The sequence below is a fragment of the Bos grunniens genome, chromosome 1 (genome assembly GCF_055505025.1).
Source record: "Bos grunniens cultivar Pamir isolate PY7600 chromosome 1, Bosgru_T2T1.0, whole genome shotgun sequence".
NCBI lineage: Eukaryota > Metazoa > Chordata > Mammalia > Artiodactyla > Bovidae > Bos > Bos grunniens.
Window position 1 is genome coordinate 59,366,735 of NC_141165.1, and position 23,969 is coordinate 59,390,703.

Consider the following 23,969-nt stretch of genomic DNA (forward strand, 5'->3'; position numbering starts at 1 on the left):
GGCAGGCAGGTTCTTTACCACTAGCACCACTGGGAAGCCCAGTGATAGATTATTATTAATAAGTAGGTTAAGACCACACAGAGTACTAACTCTGACAATAGCTTACAAACGGGAAAAGGACTAGACTGTTTTTATTGAACAAATTTTTTTAAGTTCTCATAATCTGAAAAAAGCAAAATGTGAGCTCTCTTTGTAACATTTTGATTGTAAGATATACCCAGAGAGAAAGGAAGAAAGAGAGAGCACATATGCTTGAATGTTGAACTTCACGATTTTTATTTTTAAAATTTTGTCTCCTATCTGTTATGACTTGGGTACAATTTCCTATCTTTTCTCTAGCAGGAATGTATTTGCCAAATGCCCTCTTGGGTAAACACTTCTAACTGAGAGATTCTGTGTAGGTTTTCCTTTCTCTGTATCAGATCTCAGAAGTTGATAGGTACCCGTCAGTGTGACTGGTTTTCTGACTATGGGGACAGGGATGTCATAAACAGGCTTTGACTCCAAGTAGGATCACAAAGTCGGAGAAGGCAATGGCACCCCACTCCAGTACTTTTGCCTAGAAAATCCCACGGACGGAGGAACCTGGTGGGCTGCAGTCCATGGGGTGGCTAGGAGTCGGACACGACTGAGCGACTTCACTTTCACTTTTCACTTTCATGCAATGAAGAAGAAAATGACAACCCACTCCAGTGTTCTTGCCTGGAGAATCCCAGGGACGGGGGAGCCTGGTGGGCTGCCGTCTATGGGGTCGCACAGAGTCGGACACGACTAAAGTGACGCAGCAGCGGCAGCAGGATCACAAAGTAACACACCTGAATGAGAACTTCTAAGATCTACTCTCAGCAAGCTAAGCCAAGGTTCAGTCATTCCTGCTGGGCAGGCTAAATGCAGCATTTTGCTCAGGAAATGCATTGGGACAAGTGGGGGGTGGGGGCGGGGGGGTGGCGCTGCTCAGTGCAAAAAGTCATTGTTAAGGATTCAAAACTGCGAATCCTGGAATAAAATGGCCTGCTTTGAAAAGGAAACAAGATTAGAAACGTGACAATAACTTCATGATAAGGCACCTTCGAGATACATGTCCAGAAGTGGGAATCAGCAGGCCTGAGAGGAGAGAGGTTTTGTCGAGGTGAAAGTGAGCCCAAAACCAAGGGTGGGTTTGGAGCAGTGTCCCCAGTGGCAACAATTGTTTTCTCATCTGAGACTCTTTCTTCCAGAGCTCAAGAACAATTGAGACAAATGCTTTCAAAGGTCAAGGGAATAGACAATGCTGGGAACTCCAGGGAGCCCAGTGGTGAGTCTCCCGGTGTTTCCGTCACCACAGAAAGAACTGACAATAGCCCAAGAGGCTCGAAGCAATCTGATGAGAACAATCTTGCTGCGTTCCTGAGCAATTTCTGTGGTTTCCACTGAGTTCCTCCTCCACTGTAGTCTGTGCCGAAAATCTACCACAGATTTGGCTAAACAGATGATTTTCTTAAAAAGAATTATCTATGGTGGTTAAGCCATATTTCGGATGATACTGTAGCGGAAAGTCATAATGGAAATACTAGCACATGACTTATTGTTCCTAACCTCAGTGCAATACCTGCTACCAACTTACATTTGATCATTTAAAGTCACTCATTGCCCAGGAGGATGTTATGATCAAGGAATAAAAAGGAACTGAAAAGTAGAAGAGGACAGATTACCCCGCTCCTATACACTATAATTTATGCACAGGCCAGTTTTTCAAGAGGTTTCAAGAAAAAAACAGGGATGTATTTTTACAAGACTACAGTAGACTTTTTCAAGAAAGTAGTATATTAAAAATAAAAACAGGATAAAAATAGAAAAGAAATTTATGAAGGAAATTCAGAGATGTGATTATAGCATCACGCTAATGACATGACAATTAACCTCAAAGGCATTTCCACGCAAACTTCCCTTTCCAACATAAGTCATTCCAGCCAAGGAGTAATCCTGTCAGGCTGAAATACTGCATACTTGGTGTGAGTCTAAAAGTGTTTCGGCTTTCTTCATTTTGTTTTTATTGCCAAGTTGGACAGCATTAGACAGAGCTGTTCTGGAGTTAGAGGGATACAATAGTCTGCAGTTTTAAAAGTTTAGGGTTTTTTTATGCTCTTAACTCAGACGCACTTTTTAAATTCCAAACTGGGCCACTCTTGAAGCTCACACCATGCATTAATATTTTGGCTCGCTGGGTATGACAACACCAGACACAGTGAAGATGCTATTCAATGTTTTTAAAATAAAACACAAAATCACTTAATAGAAGACATGCCGATTCCACAGTCCAAGCTTTTCAAACTCACATATACATGAGCATTAACAGTACTGACTTGCAGACTCTGGTTCTGGCTTTCTGGTTAGTGGTCCGTTCACTTAGAGTCAAATCTTCCAGAGGGGTACCATAAAAATCTGCTCTGCTTGTGAAAGAAATTGCCAACCTTGCCAACCCCTTACAAGGGAGCTGAAGAGTTTCCTGAGGCCACCAGAAAATATGACATGCTTAGCTGGAAAGTCCCATTCCTGTCTGTGAGATGGTTAGTGGCCACCCAAAGAGGCTAGTGAAGAGGCAGTCAGAAGACAGTAAAGAAACCACAATAGCATCTTAACTCAAAACTCTGAAACCAAAAGCTCAGTAATTATGTTTTCCAATTGGCTGTTGGGCTGCAGAAGACTCTTGAGAGTCCCTTGGACAGCAAGGAGATCCAATCAGTCAATCCTAAAGGAAATCAACCCTGAATACTCACTGGAAGGACTTGATGCTGAAGCTGAAGCTCCAATACTCTGGCGACTTGTTGTGAAGAGTTGACTCATTGGAAAAGACCCTGATGCTGGGAAAGATTGAAGTCAGGAGGAGAAAGGGATGACAGAGGATGAAATGGTTGAACGGCATCACTGACCCAATGGACATGAGTTTGAGCAGACTCTGGGAGACAGTGAAGGCCAAGGAAGCCTGGCATGCTGCAATCCGTGGGGTTACAAAGAGTCGGGCACAACTGACCAACTGAATAATAGCAACCTCCTGTTTGGCCTTCAGGATTTCCAGAAACAGGAGAGGCTTCATCCTGAATCCATAGATAGGCTGAGGTTGCTACCCCAGGTCAGTGGTGATAACCAGACAGGAAGTCAGGTGTGCATCCTTAAAGGGTAAAGTGGCCCACAGAGCTGACTGGGGCCTGGATGTAGATTCTATTTCTGCCACTCTCCGCAGCTTCTGGACCCCTCGTGTAGGTCATTATTATGACAGCCTTTCCTAGCAGAAAACGGTCATACCCAACATGGCATTGGAAACGACCTTTGGATCCAGTTAGTGTATGTATTTGCATGAAGCATTTTATATGTACAGTGTGGTCTTTCTCCATGTGGCTGTCATAGCAATGGTCTTTGTTGGTAGTTAACCTTATTGCAGGTGAAAAATACAGCAGTTAGTGTTGTCTTTACCATGGCGTTATAAGAAAGTGACCTGTCTTCTTTGAATCTTAGTTCTTTCAACATGAATATATTCTACTTAATTTGTTTTGCTTCTTTGTATAGAATCTGCTTTGGATTTATTGTGCATAGTTTATTTAGTTCTATGTTTTCATGTATTATCAGGATCAAATTTGGTAAGTACATGTGAATAACTTCCTGTAAATGAGCTTTATAACAAAATTGTACTCAACTATTTTCTAAAGTTGTTGTTTGTTTGTTTGTTTGTTTTTAAAAAGCTAGGCCTCTGAGTAGCTTGGCTGAGGCAACTACTCTGATCTATGCCCTGTCGACAAGACCCATGAGTATGAAATTCTATATATCTAGAAGCCTCTACAATCAGGCACTGTTGTGCTTTAAATCCTATAAACATAAGACTGTTTGCTAATTAATCGTATTGATTCTCTCTTCCTTCAGCTATGAATTCTGTTCATGTTATAATCTCATGTGATCAAAATATTTGTGAAACATGGGATTAGATATGATAGAACTAAACAAAGAAAAATCCAAATAAAAGAAGATTAAAAACTGCCAAAGAGCTCAACTTAATTACATTTTTGAGTTGTCTTCTTCCACTCCACAGCCTTTTATGTCAAGGAAGAATTACTTCAGGGGGCTTTTTCTAGGTTATACTTGAATACACAAATGTTTTCTTTGAATTTACCTCTCATTTCACAGAAAATTTCTCGATGTCTTAAGGCAGCTACTTCTTCTTAGAAGCGACTAATTCACATACTCACTTAACTTCCCCCAGACCAGACCTTTGTTGCTTAAATATGCCACCTTGGCCTTTTTCTGAATGTTCTCTGTTAGTGCCAAAAATATTAAAAAAAAAAAAAAATTCTGTCTTGCGGGATCCCTTTATCAAGGATACCAGTTTTTCCTTTCTTGAGAAACGGGATAGGAAGCATCTTGCCTCCTTAATGATATGATGATGTAGTGATCGTACTTTACACAGGAGACAATTTGCTTTTCTTTGGGAAACCAGGTCAAAGGTTGTCTTCATGGGGGATGTTATAAATAGACCAGTCTTCCTAAAGGAAGTTTGGGTGATTATCAAGATATCAATTTGTTACTACTTAAAATTTTAATTCAGTCATTCAAAAGCTGTCTAACGAACATCTATTAAGGAAGAGGCTCTGAATTAAGGTTTCTCCTCAGAAACACCAAGGGCTTCCCTAGTGGCTCAGACAGTAAAGTATATGCCTGTAATGCAGGAGACCCAGGTTCAAATCACCCATTAAGCTCTTTTCTGAAATGGTTAAATCCTGCTCTGAAAGAACCCATATTACTGAGACTGATTGGGTTGGCCTCAAGGGTTTTGCTGAAAAAATAAAGTAGGAGTTTTACCTTTTAGGATCCACAGTGTAACTTTTCCCCTAGACCTAATTTTATTTCCTGCTTGGTCATTGTAATGACCAATCATTTGCTCACTTTCACAACAAACAAGGACAGTGCTGCCATATACCGAACTCTCTTCAGTGACCTTCCTGCCTATAGGCTCTTCCGTGATTTCCCCCACCAAGTGCATACAGTTGTTTCTATCTGCATGGGGTCGCAAAGAGTCGGACACGACTGAGCGACTGAACTGAACTGAACTGATAGCTGTATAAATAATACAGGGCTTCCCGGGTGGTTCCAGTGGTAAAGAATCCACCTGCCAATGCAGAAGAAGTAAGAGATGCAGGTTTGATCCCAGGATCAGGAAGATCTCTGGAGAAGGAAATGGCAACCCACTCCAGTTTTCTTGCTTGGGAAAGCCCATGGACAGAGGAGCCTGGTGGGCTACAATCTGTGGGGTTGAGGTTGCAAAGAGTTGGACACAACTAACTATATATTTAACTTAATTTTAACTTGTCTTTGAAACTTTTATCTTACCACTGTTCACAGGCATTTTCTTTAAATTTTTTTCTTCCCCTATCCTTCATTCCATCATAAGAAATACTTCCTTTCTAAAAGTGTCCCAAATATTATTGGCCAAAATGGTCTCTCTCACAGTTCCAGATGTTATTACATCTACTGTCTTGACCTCTCAGATTTCTCTCAATTGTAGACACCTATTTTCCCTTTGTTGTGTCTATTGAATCAGATTGGAAGTTTCTCAAAAGAAACACAATCCATGCACTAATGTATGTATTTTGTTCATTCTTTCATTTAATCACTTTATCATTCATCCATTCATTTATTCAAAACAAAATTTATTGAGCACCCACTTGAACCAGGCTAAGTAGAGGGATGAGGAAGTAAACACAATTCTTGAATTCCCTGCCTTTCAGAGGCTTATATTCTGGGTGGTCAGGAGGGGAGGAACACACCATAACAGGGAAATACATAAATAAGCTAGCAAGATACTTGTGGCCCATGACGACTGCCATAAAGAAAATAAAACAAACAGGATGATGTGATTTGGAGAAACTGAAGTAGGAAACTTTGGACAGTTGTAGTCAGAGAAGTCTACTGAGGAAGTGATATTTGAGCCAAGACCTGAAGCTGGAAGAGGTGCTCCAGAAAGAGAAGTCTTTAAGAAACAGAAAGGAAGCCTGTGTGGTTGGAGTTCATAAAATGAGTAAGGGGAGATCAAGTAGTAAAAAGACAAGTCATGTACGGCCCCAAACTGGGGAAGGAATTTGAATATTGTTCCTTAGAGCGGGGATCCCCACCCTCCAAGATCTAATGCCTGATGATCTAAGGTGAAGCTGATGTGATAATAATAGAAATAAAGTGCACAATAAACATGATACACTTGACTTATCCCCAAACCAACCCCACCCCGGTCTGTGGAAAAACTGTCTTCCACGATATTGGCCCCTGGTGACAAAAAGTTTGGGGACTGCTGCCTTAGAGCAAGTACTCCCTATATTTTTTATTGTTTGCTTAATGAAATGATATGCAAATGTGTTTCTCCTACAGATTTGGTCTAGTTTGAATGGTGTCTGAAAGTTCAGAAAAAAGGGGTCCTTTTCATTCTAAGTGGTTATTCCTGTCTTTCTGGCATTCAAAGTTTGACACCAGATGATGCCACCTTAGAGCCATTCGTACACAGTTCAGAGGAGCCCAAGCCCACCATGCGTGGTTCCCTTGAATTTGTTGATGACACTACCCCCAATCCAGTGTGTACCCAAATGAAATGAGAGGCCACTATAACTAGATCCCAGAAGAGATTTAAAGTTTTTCCTCTTCCCTAGTCGTATGAGAAGAAATTCAGTTCCAGAAATTCTGTGAATTTCTCATTTTTCTTTTGCATTCACCTTTTAGAGTTATTTCAAATTCTGGTGGGCTTTTTAAAAGACTATACCCCCAAACTGCCATTTTGAGGCTATTCTACAACAAAGTGAAAAAAGACTTGGACACAAGAATCATGTCTTTTGAAATTTTCCAGCTCCACTACTGTAACCTGTTATTTTCCATCCTTCCAAGCATGATATAAGCAAACCACAACAAAAGCTTTTGTTAGGAGCCAATTTAATAGCTGAAAGGTTGATCTTTAAAAAAAAAAAAAAAAAGGCAAAAAAGATGGGGCGGGAATCTTCAGAGAACTTAAGTATTGCAACTGGCATAAGAATCACACAGAGAGCTATAAATCTGGATAGAGTAACATTAGGCATATCAGTAGACAGTAATACATTTGCAGGAGAAAGTGAGTCACAGAGGAGTCTAGGGAACTATGGTCCCATTTTACACAGAAATCCAGTAACTATTTGAAAAACATATATATGTATATATATCATTCTCAACAATGTTTGTGGTGTGGTTTGGAAATGAGAATTTATAAAAATCAAATTCTTGAAAAGATATGTATTAACCACACGATTCAAAGCTTCAGTGAATATTTGATTCAGGCCCCAAACACTGTATGTTGCCAGTTTTTCTCAGCTGAAACTCTAGCAAGTCCATGTGCCAAGCTGATTTTAACAACCTCTACCTTTCTAAGCAGCCCTTTCATGTAGGTTTACTTGAAAATGGCATCTCAGCCTCTTGTCACCTCATGTTCTCTTCCAGACCATTCACCCAGATCAGTTTCCTGGCAGGTCCTCAACAAGCAGTTGGGGGTTCTTCGTAGACTGAGCTTGGAGTAATTATGCTCTGTAATTGTGGAGTCAGGGCTTGTCTCCCAGTTGAGATTAGAAATGCCAAATCATTTCCTGTTTCCAAATCCAAACGAAAGATACTGACGTCTGATACTGGTTCTCCTCCACTTCAATTACTGTGGGGCACCCTAGAGCTGCCTTTGAAGGATTCTCTTTATGGTACCTGGATCCCTAACCCAGTGTACCATCCTGAACCAACACTGGAGAATACAGAAAATGATTCCAGCTATCACATGTGATAACTCTTCAGGTTATTCTGCCTAAATTATGCAACCTGGGTCATCTGGAATTGGGACTCTCATCTGGAGATGGACTTACTATTGCATGCTTTATAGAAACAGGAGAGCAGCTGCAAAAAAGGGAGGTGAGAGGCATTTGGCATACATTAAAGGGTAGAGCACCTTCTTAATTGTACAGATCCTTGGATTTTACAGCACATTAAACTTTAAAAGGAAAGGTAGCAAAATTAAGCATCTGTTTTTTTCTCATATAAATTCAATTCCTAATAAATACTAAGCAGAGTTTCCTCAGACCCACTTGTGGGCAGATAAGCAGTTCCATACACAGAGAGCTAATTGCAGTGCTCTCTAAACCTCCCCCGACTGTCTTTTTTATGTCTCTGCCAGTAAGACCAGCTTTTAGCAATTGGATTTTGAGAAAGATGACAATCCCCCTCCCAAAAGAATCATAGCCAAAATAAACAGGTTTAAGATGGAGAATAATACTAAAAGTTATCCCTATTTATTCCATACTACAGTGCCATCCATTGTAAAGTGTACTCTCCATCTAAATTAGTCACAGTAATATGATTTTCATGCTGGAAATGAACCTGTGCATGTCCCCCAATTTCCTGACTTTGGAAGAGTAAAATATGTGTTGCTGGTTATCAGATCTTTAAATGCATTTCCCTTTCACATCCACTTACTTCTCTTGAAAGTGACACAGAATCTATACCGTGGTAGATAAGGTTACAAACTGTCTGTTACACTTTATAGTGACAGCTGTATAACTTTTAAAAACCAAAGTGTAAATGTGTCCCTTCGGGTTAATTTCCTATAGAAATGTGTTTGTGGTGTAATTTTCTACAAAGAAAAGGATGAGACAGATTTGGGGGGTGGACACAGAGGCCCTAAAATAAGGGGCTTATGAAGATGTGCATCCCCCATCCCCCAAGAGGTACATCCAAATGATAACCATTGAGAAAGATGTCGAGTCACCTAGTACCTTCTCTGCTGCCTTCTTTTGCCTGGGAAAAAAATCAGCATGTTAGATTCCATCAAGAGTCTTCAGTATCTTTCATTTAAGCAAACTGAATTAAACTATCAATTCAGCCAATTATGTCATTGAGAAAATGATGGAAAGTGAAAGAAGGAAGGCTAGAGTTAAGAGATATAAAAGCAATTCAGGAGGAAAATAAGGAGAAAGGGGGAAAGAAAAAAAAAGTAAAAGAAAGAATGGCAAAAAAGAGAAAGGAAAGTGAAGGAAAAGAAAGAATCCACGTACTGTATAGATCCTATGTTGGTTAAAAAAAAATTCTAAGAAATGTATGAAAAATCCTTTTGTTATTTGTAATCAAGTTGATCTATCTGTGTGCAAATCATTTATTTGCCATTGTGTAAGTAAGTTAAAACAGTAGCCCAACTTGCACTTCTTTTTTGTCATTGGCTCTTATTTCTGGCCGTATTTCACATTTCAACCTGCTCACCATATGTGTACATACTTATACTTTCTTTGCCACTAATTGCTTCTTTTTTGACAATACCATCTATATGTGCATAGTATATGGGCGTTTTTATCACTCTAAGCCTATTAATGCCCAGACTTATGGTTCCCAGAGGAATTAAAATTAACCAGCTCTCTAAATATTGTTCATGAGTTGGAAAACTCCTGTATTTTAGAATCTCACTTCAGTTGTTTTTAATTGGTTTGCAATATTTCACCCTTCAGGGCTTGCCCTTAACTTTTCAAAGTATATATTAAAAAAAATTTATGAGAGTGATATGAAAGGCAAAACTTAGGAAAAATAAACACTGCTTTGGACAATGATAGTACTTATTCTATGATTTAAAGCCTGATTTTATAGTTTGGTAGAGACTAAACTCTCACTTACTTTCCACTGACTTCTATTATCATCAATAAGATTTTTACCTGTAAATAACCTACCAGCCTAATGTGCTCTATCAGAAAAAAACATAGGGCTCTACATAAACCAAATTCTCTTATGGTGAATTTTTCTTTTAGAGCTAGAGATCCCTAACATATTAATTTATTTTTTGAGTTTTTCAAAAAAGGTTGCCTTTTATTTCTAGAATGCAGGGACTCCCCTTAAATACTTAGCTTTTGAAGAATGGTCACTTTGTTTGACCTATAAAACAAATCACCGACAAAATACCCCTAAACCCCAAGGAACCATTTATTGTTAATGACAAATGCACACACACACACACACACACACAACTCTCAAGTATATTAATAGTGTACTAATCCTCAAAAATAAAGTGATAGGTTCTATAGATAAATGACAACATATCTAAATTAGAACTGCAGATTACTATGTTTCTGTTACCAGAGCAGAAATAGGAAAATATTAACTTTGCTTCTAGAAAGAACATATGAATTAATATAATAATATATACCCTAGTCATGTAAAACAGAGACCTTTTATATCTTCATTCTTAGTTCCCCCAAATATTATAAAAATTTACTCTCTCTCTCTCTCTCATAGGTCCTAGTACCAAACCATTTTGCTTAAAAAATAAGTACTATCAAGAAATTCCAAGCAAGTACATAAAATCTGGATATTCCTCTCCAGCCATAATATTTCAAGCAGAGACTTCTCTTCACAAGTAAATTTTCTCTTAGAGTTTTCAGTATAAGTTACCAAGATGACTTGGCTTTCAGTGAATATTAGTTAAATAAATGAGTGAATGAAGAAATGAATGAATAAAGTAGAGAAGTAAAACCACATGGGAATATCAATCAGAAGTCTATAAGAGAAGAAGTTCACTACCAGAGTGAATTTAAGTAAGCTTTTTCACATTTCAGATGATCGGAGCTTATTTCCTATACTGATCAAAAAAAAAAAAAGAAAAGCCATTCAGAATTTTCCACATGGAGTGCTCTGTATCTCAAAGAGCTATCATAGGAAAAGAAACCCTAATGGATGATAATGAATGAATGAAAACACCTTTTTACTTTATGTACCGGTGCTTTTCTCTGTGAATAAATAGCATATACTTATATAATAACAAGTGGCACGTGATCATTAATTGTGAATTCCAAGGTTAAGAACCTTTGACTTTGTGTGCATGAATATTGAGACACTTCACTGTGCTCAGACGTTCAACAAACACACCACTCACTTTTATCTACACTGAGTCTGTCACTTGACTTTCGACCTTTCATTTGGCACTGTCCTGTCATTTCTTTGGTTTTGCAAATTCTAGCTTCTCACTTGACCTCTCCATTGTGACCTTTCACTTGACCTGTGGTCTCATAAATTCTGAAATCTCATACATGTAATTGGGGAACAAATAAACAAAACATCTGGATGAAGCTCCTCCTGAATTAAGTCTGAGTAGATGAAACATAGAAAGAACCACACACTTTAAGATGTCTGAAAATAATTGGATACCCACTAGAATGATGTGTGAATGCTAAAAAAATAACTTTTTAAAGAAATGACCATGGTATATCAAATTATTGTAAAATAGTTCATAACAATTAAGCTTCAAGCAAATGATGCAGATGTAGAATTAGCTTCCATGAGAATATTTTTCTGGTCTGATCATATCGAAAAGAAGTCTAAATTATTGCAGTTAAAAATGAAACACTTTTAATTAAAAATGAAACACTTTTAATGTAAGTAATACTGAATTTTATCATCTTATTATTCAAACATGGAAGTCAGAATTATTGTGTAAGAAGTATCAAAAGATTTTACCTAGATAAAGATTTTGTAACTCACTATAGTATTCAGTGTTAAAATTGGGTATATCTTAAGTGCTATCTGATCACCCTTAATCCCTTCACTCTCCATAACACTGTTTTATTATCTTTATAGTACTAATTAACATCTGAAACAATCTTTGCTGATGTGCTATCTGTCTTTCCCCACTAGAGTGAAAGCTTCATGAGGGCAAGAACTTTGTCCCTTGAGGGAACTGCTGAGCCTTGATCACCAAAAAGACCATCTGGCACTTTCTAGTTGTTGAATTGAACAAACAAAATAATGTCTACCACAAACACAAGTGTCTTCTCCAAACAACATTTCACATAACTGCACACCAGAGCAAAGTCTAAAGTAAATCTTCCTAGCTAATTTTAGTTTTAATTATAGTTCATCCATTTTTTACGAAGCACAATACCCTTTAAAATTTATCCTGGAGTTTTCAATATTAGCTTCTTATTTTGCTTTTATTACTATTATCATTAAGATATTTTTCTCCTACAAAAACAAGACCCCCTCAAAAATCTTTCAAATTAATAAATGTTGATTACTATCCTCAAATGCCAGGTCTAGTAGATATTTGAGATTTAAGTCACACATCTTGCTAACTAGAAGAATCATGTTTCTTTCACTAGATTTCTGGACTCACATATTAGGAAACTAGTTTAGATTCACAGTGATATGAAAAGACTTCTGAAACATTAGAAAATACCAAGTTTAATATTTTTCTACCTGAAATGACCTCAAAAATAAATTATACTTAAGAATATTCCAGCTAAAACTTATGATGCACTTCAGAGTACTGTGGAAAATTCAAACAGAAATCACAAAATAAATAAACCATAAAAACCCACAAATGTACCTCTGGACAAAATAATTACTAAATAAAACAATTTGAAGGCAATCTCTTCTAAAGGGTTAGCTAGAATATCACCTGGACTTTGTTATAAAAGTTTTTAAAGACACAAAACTGATCAAACTACCAAATCTTACCTTAAACAAGATCTTCTATAGAATCCAACTAAGGAAATTTTGGTTTGAACAGAAAGAAAGAAAATAGAATAGTAAGAAAGAAAAAGTGGGTTTTCACTTTCAAAATGGTTATAGAATAATGTCGATGAACATTTATAGCCACCATTTAGTCATATAATAAAAGATTAAAACTGATGTATGCTAGAATTTAATATGATTGATCTCTCAAATTTTTAACACCAAACAAGAATGTCTTACACTTTATTTAAATCTTATTTGAATATACTACATCTTCAGAATAACAGACATGTAATAAGAATCTATAATACCTGATTAATTTATATTTCTTGGACTGTAGAGAAACCTTTTATGGGTTCCAAAATACTGAAAGAAGTGTTAAGAAATGTGAATTGCTGTTAAAATGAAATTTAAACTAATCACAAACCAGAATTTTCTAACTTCCTCAAGCAAAGTTGAATAAATGGTTCAAAGTTTGGCTAAAGTTTAAGGTTCTTTCTTGTTTAATCCAAAGCAGTTCATTTTTTCTTAAAGGTAATCAAAATAGTCAGACATGGCACAAATCATTTTGTTGGAGGAGAATTATGTCTGTGGTTTATTTAAATAATGTAATACCAATAAGGAGAACTTTAAAGAATATTGGAGTATTTGCAATATATAGAGAAAGAAAAATGGCAAAACAAAAATATAAAAGCAAATTAAGCACAGGAATTATTTTGTAGATATTATTGATATATTGGTCATACTAACAATATAATATATAAAGAATAAAATTTAAGTAATAACTATCAAAAGGAATAGCTCCAAAAGTTCACCTCAAGGGAAAGCTGTTACCCATTTAGGAATACATTTTAGAATATAATCAAGATTTTAATAAGAAGTTCTGGAATTTCAGATAAAAAACTAATATAGGAACTTATAGAGATATTCAAGTTTTCTGATGCCCTAATAAATAAATTAATGAAATTACTATTTATGAGTCATAGCCTATATCAATGTATTAATGTTTCCAAGAAATGGTATTTTTCCAAATACACAAAGAATAGAAACACCAGTTACATTTTAAAAACTACAGGGAAATTAGTAACAGAAACAGTTGTGGCTAGCATAAGAAGCAGTATGGAAATTTTGAGGAGAGAGGACAGAGAATCTAAATCTATTGTGCTGATATAACAAAGCCCAGACTTCAAAATAAAAGCAAGGTTTGCTAACTCTACTTCTGCTTTAGGTAGAAGCTTTTTACTACAAGAATTCAACTGCTGAAGTTCATTTCCTGTCTTTAATTCTAAACGAGCAATTTGCTGATAATTTCCTGTCTACATTTTCATAAAGTAGAAAGAACATGACTGGTTAAGCTTAATGTTTCAATAACCAAATAAACTTCAGCAAGCATGGTTTAGGAAATTAGACAACTATCTAGAAACTAGTTTTATGGTTATAAAATGTCTGAAAACTGTTTATCTCCCCCCAATGTTTGAAAATATTCTGAAGGCCTTTGTGATTGCCTCTTTGACCCCAAAACAAATAGAGCACCATTGCTTTGCCTCAGTGGGCCCAGAGCAATTAAAGTCCAAAGGGTATGAATCCCCCTGAACTCTGAGCTGTTCCAACATAGATGAGGAAGAAATTACCCCTGGTTTGGTTTCAGCCTACACCCCCATCCCACACCCACCCCCTACACTAGCTCTTTTTGCCTAAAGTAGAAATTTGCTTAACTTGAACTTTTGATAGACTAGGCCCTTGGATCCATGGTTATCAGCATTTTTGGTCAAAAATAAACTCATGCATCCCTAAAAGGGACCCATCTGAAACCTAAGTTAAGCTGTCACTTAAAGATGAAGAACGGCTTGTTATTATTGCCTTAAAATGAGGCACCCTCTTTCTCCAGTTGAGATCACAAACATCTTCCCTCCGAAATCTATTATAGCATTTGCAGAAGTGGATCTTAGGAATTATGTACTGTTTCCAAGGCTCAGAAGAGGGTATAATCCATAAAGCCATGAAATGTGGGGACATTTGATAAAACTTCAAGAAATGCCAGTTTGTGTCACTACCCACCTCCAAGTGCCAGTCAGTGGTAGAGAAGGAGTCAAATACTAATTACAAAGGGAGATTTTATTAGACAGATTTAAGGGGAACAGATGAACCCAAATCCCCCTTTTTATTATCTACTGTACACTTAGCTAATGCTTTCTCCTGTGAGAAAGGTTTAAACAGTAAGCACAAATAGCACAATGAAATTGTAATACTCTCTCAGCATGGACCTGGATTATTTCAGCCACCAGCAATGTGAGTAGCTGCAGGTGTTGCACTAAATAAAGTAATATAAAGTGTCTAAATTGTAACAGTGGAAGTACTGTTTCAAGACCCTTGTCTGTTTTTTATTAATAGTCAGATTCCTTCCTATCAGCAGCCACAACTACCTTTACCCTATTATTCAGCAACAATATTTTGATAGGCAAAGATCTATTAAAATCACTGTTGATATTTTGTGACCATAGTCATTTTGGAGTTGAATAAGCGTTCAATCTTCTCACAGAAGGGGAGAACGTAAACTTGTGATTCAGGAAAAGAGGAAACCAGGGGTTACAAAGGTGGAGAGGCCAAGTAGAATGAAACAGACCCCCTCCATCAAGTAAAAAACTTGGCAGGATAACTAGAAACAGACCAACCCTAAATCTTTGGGTTCATGGGCTCTTAGTAACATAATTAACTGAAATAAAACTAATATTCCAGTGTTGAGTTTCACCTTAACATACATCAGCAGTTATAAGTAATAACACCAGGTATAAAAATTTATAATCAGAAAGTATTCATTTTGTTTATGGAATATACCTTAAGGTAAGGGGAGACATTCCCTAACACATTCCTGTAATTTCTAAAACGGAGAAAAATGATCTACACAAAGAACTGTCAAATTTCCCTTACTCTTTTTATCCAGAAGCATTACTTTGGGGGGAAGGTGGGCTGATCACTTATCTGAAATTTCCTACAAAAATAGAGAGCACCAGATTTCCGAAGCGTTTGTTCTTGAGAAAAGAACCACTAATACCTAGGAAAAAAATGTTGAACAGGAAATGTTTGACCAATGTTGCATCACAAGATATCAAAAGAATTTCACTTTGGCTACTTCAGTGAATCGTCAGGACATTCTTGATTTTTTTCATAGTCTCAAGCTTCTACCAAATGAATTTTTGAAACAAAATTAGTGATACTAAAATTTTTCTAAAAGTTTCCAGTGAATGAAACATAAAGTAAAACTCTTCTTGTAGAATGAAATGTAAAATAGTATTAGTGCTGAGAGAGTAGATAAACAACATTAGTGATCTGTGAATAGCATTCAGGAAATTCCATTTATCTGATGAGCTGTTGGCTAACCGAGCAGTGTTTCATATGTCACCAGCTAGCTAAAGCTCCCCATTGTGTGCACAGATTTCCTTTAAAGGCGTTTTAACATCGTTTTGCACATTAGGAGATAGTTTCTTTAGAAGTGAATGGCAGATCCAAGGAAGGAATCTTCTTCTTATTTTTCTTTTTTAAATTGATGTCCGTCTGCACTTCACAGTACAATAATTCCACAAATCCCTAACCCAGGATCCCTGTCATAGGAGTGCCTGCAGCAATCAGCCCATGGCTTCTTTTTGAACAAGCTTTCTTTTAACACTTAAAGCCAGGGATGATTTAACAGAAAGTGTCTCAAGTCGGTGAGCTACAGCCCCTTTAGACTCTACCCAAACAAAGCTACTAATGTGTGGTCAGTTTCTTGGCAACTCCAGTCTCGGCTGATAACGCCCCTGCCTGCTATTCTCCAAGGAGCCGGCTGCTGGAAGACTGCTCGGAACCTCATCCCCTTGGTGCTCCTGATGCGGGCGATCCTCCGACTGCTTGGCGCCAACCACAACATGCTACCCACCGTGAGAGAGCAGGACGCGGGCTGCTCTAGTCAGGACTTATCGTCTATCATACTGATTGACGAAACCAAGAGTGAGCAGAAAAAATAAACATGAACAGAGGCTGCAGTGTATGGGCCAGTCAGCTGGGAGTTTTAGTATTTGGCCTTGGTGATCCTACTCTCATGGTAGGTTATCTTTTCCTTGTGCTATCATTTATCATAACTTTGAGGGCCAGGGAGAGAAACAAACCTACAATTTTTCTATCGGTTTCATTCATTAGACTGCTCTGTCTCTCTCTCTTATTTTAGCACACCTTCCTTTGCCCCCCATAATAATCCTATCCCCTCAATAGTACTCCCCAAAGAACAGGAAAATTAAATCTCAATTCAGTCCTCCCATTTTTACTCCTTTTCTAGCATAGAATATTGCAAATAATTAACCTTCGTTATTCCATCAAATCTAGAATGCAAACTTTCATGTTCATTTACTTAAGTCAGGCACAGTAGTAAATCTGCTTCTCTAGCAGCTCAATTCAATGAAGATCCTGGATGTTGTTCAGTTATTCGGATTACTAACATCTTCTTAAATAATGGCACTTGACTTTTTCAGGCACAAACCATGTTTTGTATTGGTCTTGACAGCCACTATAAAGTACTCCCCCAAGTGTCAGTAACAAAGATGATTTGTATGTGGCTTGCAGCCTTCCAGTGTTCTAATAGCTTTCTCATTCCAACCGAGGAACACGGAACACAGGGCAGCTGGTTAAAGCTGATACAAGCATTTCTTCTCTCAGCAGGCTATTCTTGCATAACCATTTATTTTGCAGAGTTTTAAAGTGCCTGAAGGATTTAATTATGTACATAGACAACCCCTATAAACTCTATTCTAGGGTTTTTATTGACTTTTGTGCTGGGCAGCTCTTAGGCATTTCAATTAAGTGTTTTTATAAGAAAAACTACAATATTGTAAAAAAAAATTCTTTATAGACACTTCCAAACACTTTTCCCCATTCTGATTGAATAAACTCTATTTAATTGACAGAAAAATTCCAGGTTAATTCGAGGTTTAGTTTTTCCACTTTGGGAAAATATAGGGTTTGAGACCCACACAGGTTTGGGAAAGTGGACTTGTCAATGTCAGTGAAGGAGTAAGGGCAGAGGCAGGGGGACAAGATGACTCTTTAACATACTCTGAAAAGCCATGAGGCTACCTGCTACATGGGAGTTTCCTTAAACTCATAAGGGTAAAAACCAAAATGCAAAATTTTACATGTTGCACTTAACAAGTGCAGAATAATAAATTACCAAATTCATTTGGAGCACCAGCCTGACAGGTCTAACCCTCAAAAGTCTCCCGGAGACCCCAAAGCCGCCTTTGTCTGCCTTCTTCAATTGCAAGGCTCAGGTATTTACAAGGCTTCTGCAAACCTGCCTTCATTATGATGTGGGATATTTCGGTCCCAGCAGGTGGCCAACAGGAGACCAGACCTGCCCGTGAAATATGTAATACTTTTTCATATACTTTAACCAGAAATGTGCCCCTCCACAAGTCTCCTAACTGTTCTAATTTCCCTTTCTCCTCTTAATCTCCTCAGCAAGCCATGAGCTTGCATTAAAATCTACCTAAAACATTTCACCCACAGGCAATGTAATTCTGAAACAAGCAACCAACATTTCACAGCTCTGGAGTAATAGATTAATTTGAACCTAATGTTGCTGTCGTTTACTGCTCCAAATGTTCTGGTGTAGACATAGCCCCGAGGCATGGTGCTGTGGCATGCGCAACTTTTGGGAGCCGGAGCTACAGTTGGCTTAACATCTGTGCATCACATTTGCCATGTGCCTCATTATCGTGCACCCCACTGTGCCTACCTGTCCCCCTCAGTTTCTCAGCCACAGGCGATCCAATTTTTTTCCCCTCCAACTAAGAATCTTTGTTCTCCTTCTCACTTACTAAATTTTTGCGAGACCTCTGCACCCAAGCCGTGGGGATTCAGTCCACGTGAACGGCTCTGGCCCTTTAGATTCTTAATTCTCCATTAGGAAGAGGAAAATCACAGCATTAAGTTTCTGACATGCCACTGCATAAATTGTGCCATTTGCAGAATTCACCAGAGTCTGTGACCAAACACGGGAGAGTGCAATAAAGCCTGGCATTGTTGGTTTTTACTTTAACAAGTTTGGTCGGTTTCAATTATCTGGAAGCAAAAAAAGACTAACTTCCAATTCCAGGTTTAGGGAGGACCAAAAAAATATTTACAAAAAGGAAAGATTGTCACAACAGAAATTAAAACCAAAGGTCTTGAGCTATTTAAGAAGTCAGCATTTCAAAGCATATTGCCACAAATAGTTGATATATACAACCTCTCCACCTCAAACACACACACACACACACACACACACAGGGCTTTAAAAATATATGTAGCAACCAGGCCAAGCAGCTGCTTAAATTTTAATCCTGCTTAAACAATAAAAGAATGGTATGACTCCTTTATTGGTTTTCCATTGGAAGTGTTTGGGGCACCCATTTAACAAGAGACAGAAGAAAGATTCACTCCTGCCAAAATTATTTAAAATATGCAAAACTTAAAAATATCTGTTGTTATTACTATAAAGTATAGGTATTATTAATAATAATAGCATCAATAATGAAATATGTGAAAAGTAACAGAATACTAGTGTTTGGAGATAGAAAAACCAGCATGCTCACCACAAGATAGAAGAAAAAATTCAAACCAGAGGAGTTAGCCTCAAAAAGTCCAAAGTTATGAATAAAGAAATTTTAAAACATTATCTACATGTTACATATGACAAGTTGGATTTAGACAGTAGTCAACATATAAGAAAGGTGGCTTAGAATTCTTCAATTGTTTACCTGTGTGATAGGAAAATAATTTACTATGCTTAATAGGAAATTAATTAGTTTTAAATGGTCATTTTCATAAAACTAGTAATTCAAAAGATAAATCAGATTCAAACAATAGTTACAACTGATCCCTCAGATTTTTAATCCCTCAGAGGAGATCAAAATTGAAGTCTAGGAAGAGAATTTTTAAATGCCTTCCCCATGTAGAAATATGCTTTGCTCCAGAAATTGTATTGGATTTCCACACCTCCCCACATAATCCTCAAAATCTACACAGTACAGAGCATTGAATCTTGTACATTTCATTATATGCTTGAATTAATTCATCCTATATGGAATTGTTACCTTTACAATAAAAAAATCGCTATTCATTACTGAGAGTGGACAGATGGAACATGTTCAACTTAAGACATCAATAAGAAGAGAAGGAAAAACTTATAATCCATGTGGCACAGGCTTCGCCATCTGGTAGTTCCCCACTTGTCTGCCAAGACTATTTTCCCAAATAAAAGTGAACATTTCTCTTTGGAGTTAATGGAACATTCTTAGATACTGACCCTGCGCCTGATTTATAGATAATAAGTAACCATGCAATTAAAATAGTATATTTTCCAAAAATAATCCATATTATAGGGGAAGGTTTTGAGTTTAACTAAAAAAAAAAAATTAAAACTACTTTCTCTAAAAGCATTATCAGATAAACAAAACTGTTACGCTTTGATAAATAATGAAGGCCATTGAACAAGTTATTTCATCCCCTAGAAAAACACATTGTAAGCTACATAAATGCAAAATAGGGCAATAGAAAGGCTGGAAGTCTCAGGCTCACACTATGCTTACACAATCTTCCCAAGCCCTTTATCTGGCAGATGATGCCTCATGTGGAAGGCAAGAGACTCCATGGACAGGTACATGCCAAGTCACAGCTGTTACAGCATCCTTTTACTAAGACGCAGGACACAATCCTATCACTCTCAGAAATATGTTAAATCCTATCATATTCCTATAAAACTTCAGTAAATCATTCCATCTATTATATTTACTAGAGCAGTGCATATACATTTCATGTGTTTACTTCTCCTCCAGTGTGTTTGCTTCTCATTTCTATTGTTCATAGCAATAAGCTATCTCATCATACGAAACACACAGGGCTAGTTTGTGGTTTATTAGTGCTCTAGTTCCACGTCCTGTGAATAATATTAGGAAACACACACCCATAACTCTGGCAAATGCCTACCATTTAAAAAGATCCTTGAAGGGAACAAAAGCTAAATATCTCCCTAATTGTTGTATTGCAGGATTAATAAAGGACTTTGCTGTAACAGTGTAACATGTTTTAAATTCATTCCTTAAGAGAATTTCTAAACTTTATTAGCAATTTAGACAATAAACATTTATAAACACTAATTATGTGCTTAGCTCACAACCCCCAAAATGTGGACTACAATATGATGGATATACTATAGTACTTTTGACACTGAGATTAATTTTAAAAAATAAAATAAAATCTTACTGGCATATGTTTAAACTGAATTTTGGGACACTAAGGCTGAATACACAAAATATATTTTTCTCTAAATTACTTTGTTAAAAACATGGTGGAATCAAATTAAACCAAAACTTGGGTCAATATGATACTAGCTATGTAATTTCCACTAGTTGTTCTACTGAGTTGCTCAATTTCCTCTTCTTTAAAATGAGAATTATTATAATGATACCTATATCATAGGATCATTATGAAGTTCATTAAGAGCTTAGGATTGTACCTGACAAAGCATAAAAACAATATATGAACTATTATTATTTATATTATATATGCATTCGGAATTTTAAACAAATTTTATACCATTTAACATCATTAGAATCACATTAAAGTTATTTGTGAAATTTACCCCCAAACCAATTTATCTGAATCAATGGGGGCAATTAAAATGTATAAGCTAGAATTGAGACTCTCTGATGAGAATGTTAAAATTCAACAGATTGGTGACCCTCAAGTGGTTTGCTTTGGCTATTTCCTTGTGTTCTCTAGCACCAAAGCCTAGCTCAGTGATTTGCAATCAGTAGATGTGCAATTATCAAGTAAGATAGAAAAGTGCTAAATCTGCCTTTCAGTTTGCATTGCATGAATTCCTGGTCTTAGAGTTGTTTCTACACATGGTATAGCATGTTCAAGAATATATTCCTAAGCATTGTTCAGGGAATACCATTTTGTCTCATGTTTATTTGACAGCTTTCCATTCATTTCTTCCTTTAGTACAGTTATGGGCCGAATAATATCCTCCCAATGTTTGTATGTTGAAGCCCTAACACTGACCCATACCTCAGGATGTGGTTGTATTTGGAGACGGGGTCTTTAAAAGTGGTTGGGTTAAAATGAGTCATTAGGGTGGGCCAGCCATGAAATTAAAAGACGCTTACTCCTTGGAAGAAAAGTTATGACCAACCTAGATAGCATATTGAAAAGCAGAGACATTACTTTGCCAACAAAGGTCCGTCTAGTCAAGGCTATGGTTTTTCCAGTGGTCATGTATGGATGTGAGAGTTGGACTGTGAAGAAAGCTGAGCACCAAAGAATTGATGCTTTTGAACTGTGGTGTTGGAGAAGACTCTTGAGAGTCCCTTGGACTGCAAGGAGATCCAAGTAGTCCATTCTAAAGGAGATCAGTCCTTGGTGTTCATTGGAAGGACTGATGCTGAAGCTGAAACTCCAGTACTTTGGCCACCTTATGCAAAGAGTTGATTCATTGGAAAAGACTCTGATGCTGAGGGGGATTGGGGGCAGGAGGAGAAGGGGACGACAGAGGATGAGATGGCTGGATGGCATGACTGACTCGATGGACGTGAGTCTGAGTGAACTCCGGGAGTTGGTGATGGACAGGGAGGCCTAGCGTGCTGTGATTCATGGGGTCGCAAAGAGTCAGACACGACTGAGCGACTGAACTGAACTGAACTAAGACAATCTGATTGTTGTCCTCAAGAGAAGAGAAAATTTGGATGCCTAAAGAGGCACCAGAGATGCACACACACAGAGGAAAGGCCATGTGAGGACTCAGGAGAAGGTTGTCATCCACAAGCCAAGTAGAGAGACTTTGGTAGAAACCACACCTGCCAACACCTTGATCTTGGATTTGGAGTGTTCAAAACTATGAGAAAATAAATTTCTGTTGTTTGAGTCATGCAGTCCTTGGTATGGGTATTCTATAATGGTAACCTTAGAAAACTAATACAAGTCCATTCATCTCCCCATGCACTGACCCATCCATAGGTAGGGTTGCAGGCACCCCTCTTTCCCAAAGCCTCTATTCTTCAATGTATCATATTTATTTACATATCTGAAAGCCCACAAAACTGAGATTTCTTAAATTAGAGACTCTCCAATTTATCCTCGTCTACCTAACATCTACCCATGTACCTGACATAATTGCTGAATGAATAAATGAATGAATGAATGAACATCAAAATGATTACCAAGTCAAATAAATGAATAATGAGTGCTTATAAAAATGTAAGAAAAATTCCCATAACAGAACCTTTTCCAACTGTATCAAAATCCTGCCCCTGATATGTAGTGCCACTTGCTAATGCTACTGACAAGCAAAGAACACAAACATAAATATTCAAAGAAAAGAACAGAACAACACACAATTCTATATCTCCAGACTACTATGCACAATTCAATCAACAAAACCTACAAATACTCCTTACTTAAGATTTGCAAAGCTTCCCTGGCTCCTTGCCCAAGGCAGAAGTATGTTCACTCTAATTCAAGCCAATTTGTATCCTTTCTTACTTTAAGGGCTGTAAAAGCATTGCTGAGATTTGAAAAGGTGGCCTGATACGGCAACAAGCTTTTAAAAACTTGATCCTTAAGAATCTATTTTTAAACAAATTTGTGTGGTAATAAAATCTGAAAGCCTGGATTGCATTGATATAGAATTATGGAATTGTTGCTAAGTACAAATATTTTGGGTACAGTGACTTTAAACTAAGTTTAAAGCCAAACAGAGCCCTAGGATGCCACCAGAGTATTATGGGCATTTTCTATCACTCATTCATAGCACAAAGAGCCAGAAGGTGGCCCTCAGAGATGATTGGTAAAGACACAACTAGGAATTAAGGTGAACCAATCAATTTAAGTCTCATTCTCTCTCCTTTATAATTGAATGGAACAGAGGTTGCAGAGCTTGCTTCAAAATTCGTTTTAAAAATACAACAAAACAGTGTGAGAGGACATCATATTTTTTTTGCTACTTACATCCTGCATACAATTAAGCACAAACTTGCAAAGAATTAACTTCTCCACCAACCCACTGGATCTGTTATCAAACTCACAGGAGCCAGGAGTGTTTTGAAGGGAAATGGGGACGGGTGACCTGAAGCCCACTCCCTTGGGTCAGTGCATGCTGGGAGGGGAAATGAGCTACAGAGCAGACAATTTTCAGCTTCGGTGGTTTTACTTTCTTTACCAGGCCTCACGAAAACGCACTGACAAAACAAAGGACACAAAATTAATGACCCATGCATTCTGTCAATTGACTCTTAGTAGCAGTGGCCAGTTCACCTTAATCTTTTTGTTCACATTGAACATGTAGCCCAAGGCACTGGTTAAGGTTCACTTAAGAATTCTTCAAAGGCATCACTTGGTTTTCATTAATTTGTTAACTGTAACTTCTCTTTTCTGATTAGGAACCCACAAACCAAGGG

General features: G+C 37.4%; 1 protein-coding gene across 26 annotated transcripts in view; it reads right to left on the reverse strand.

The window, feature by feature from the left end:
- The window catches only part of MECOM (MDS1 and EVI1 complex locus), a 627,827-nt gene that overhangs the window by 164,233 nt on the left and 439,625 nt on the right, over positions 1-23,969 (reverse strand). The gene's annotated exons all lie outside the window — the stretch shown is intronic.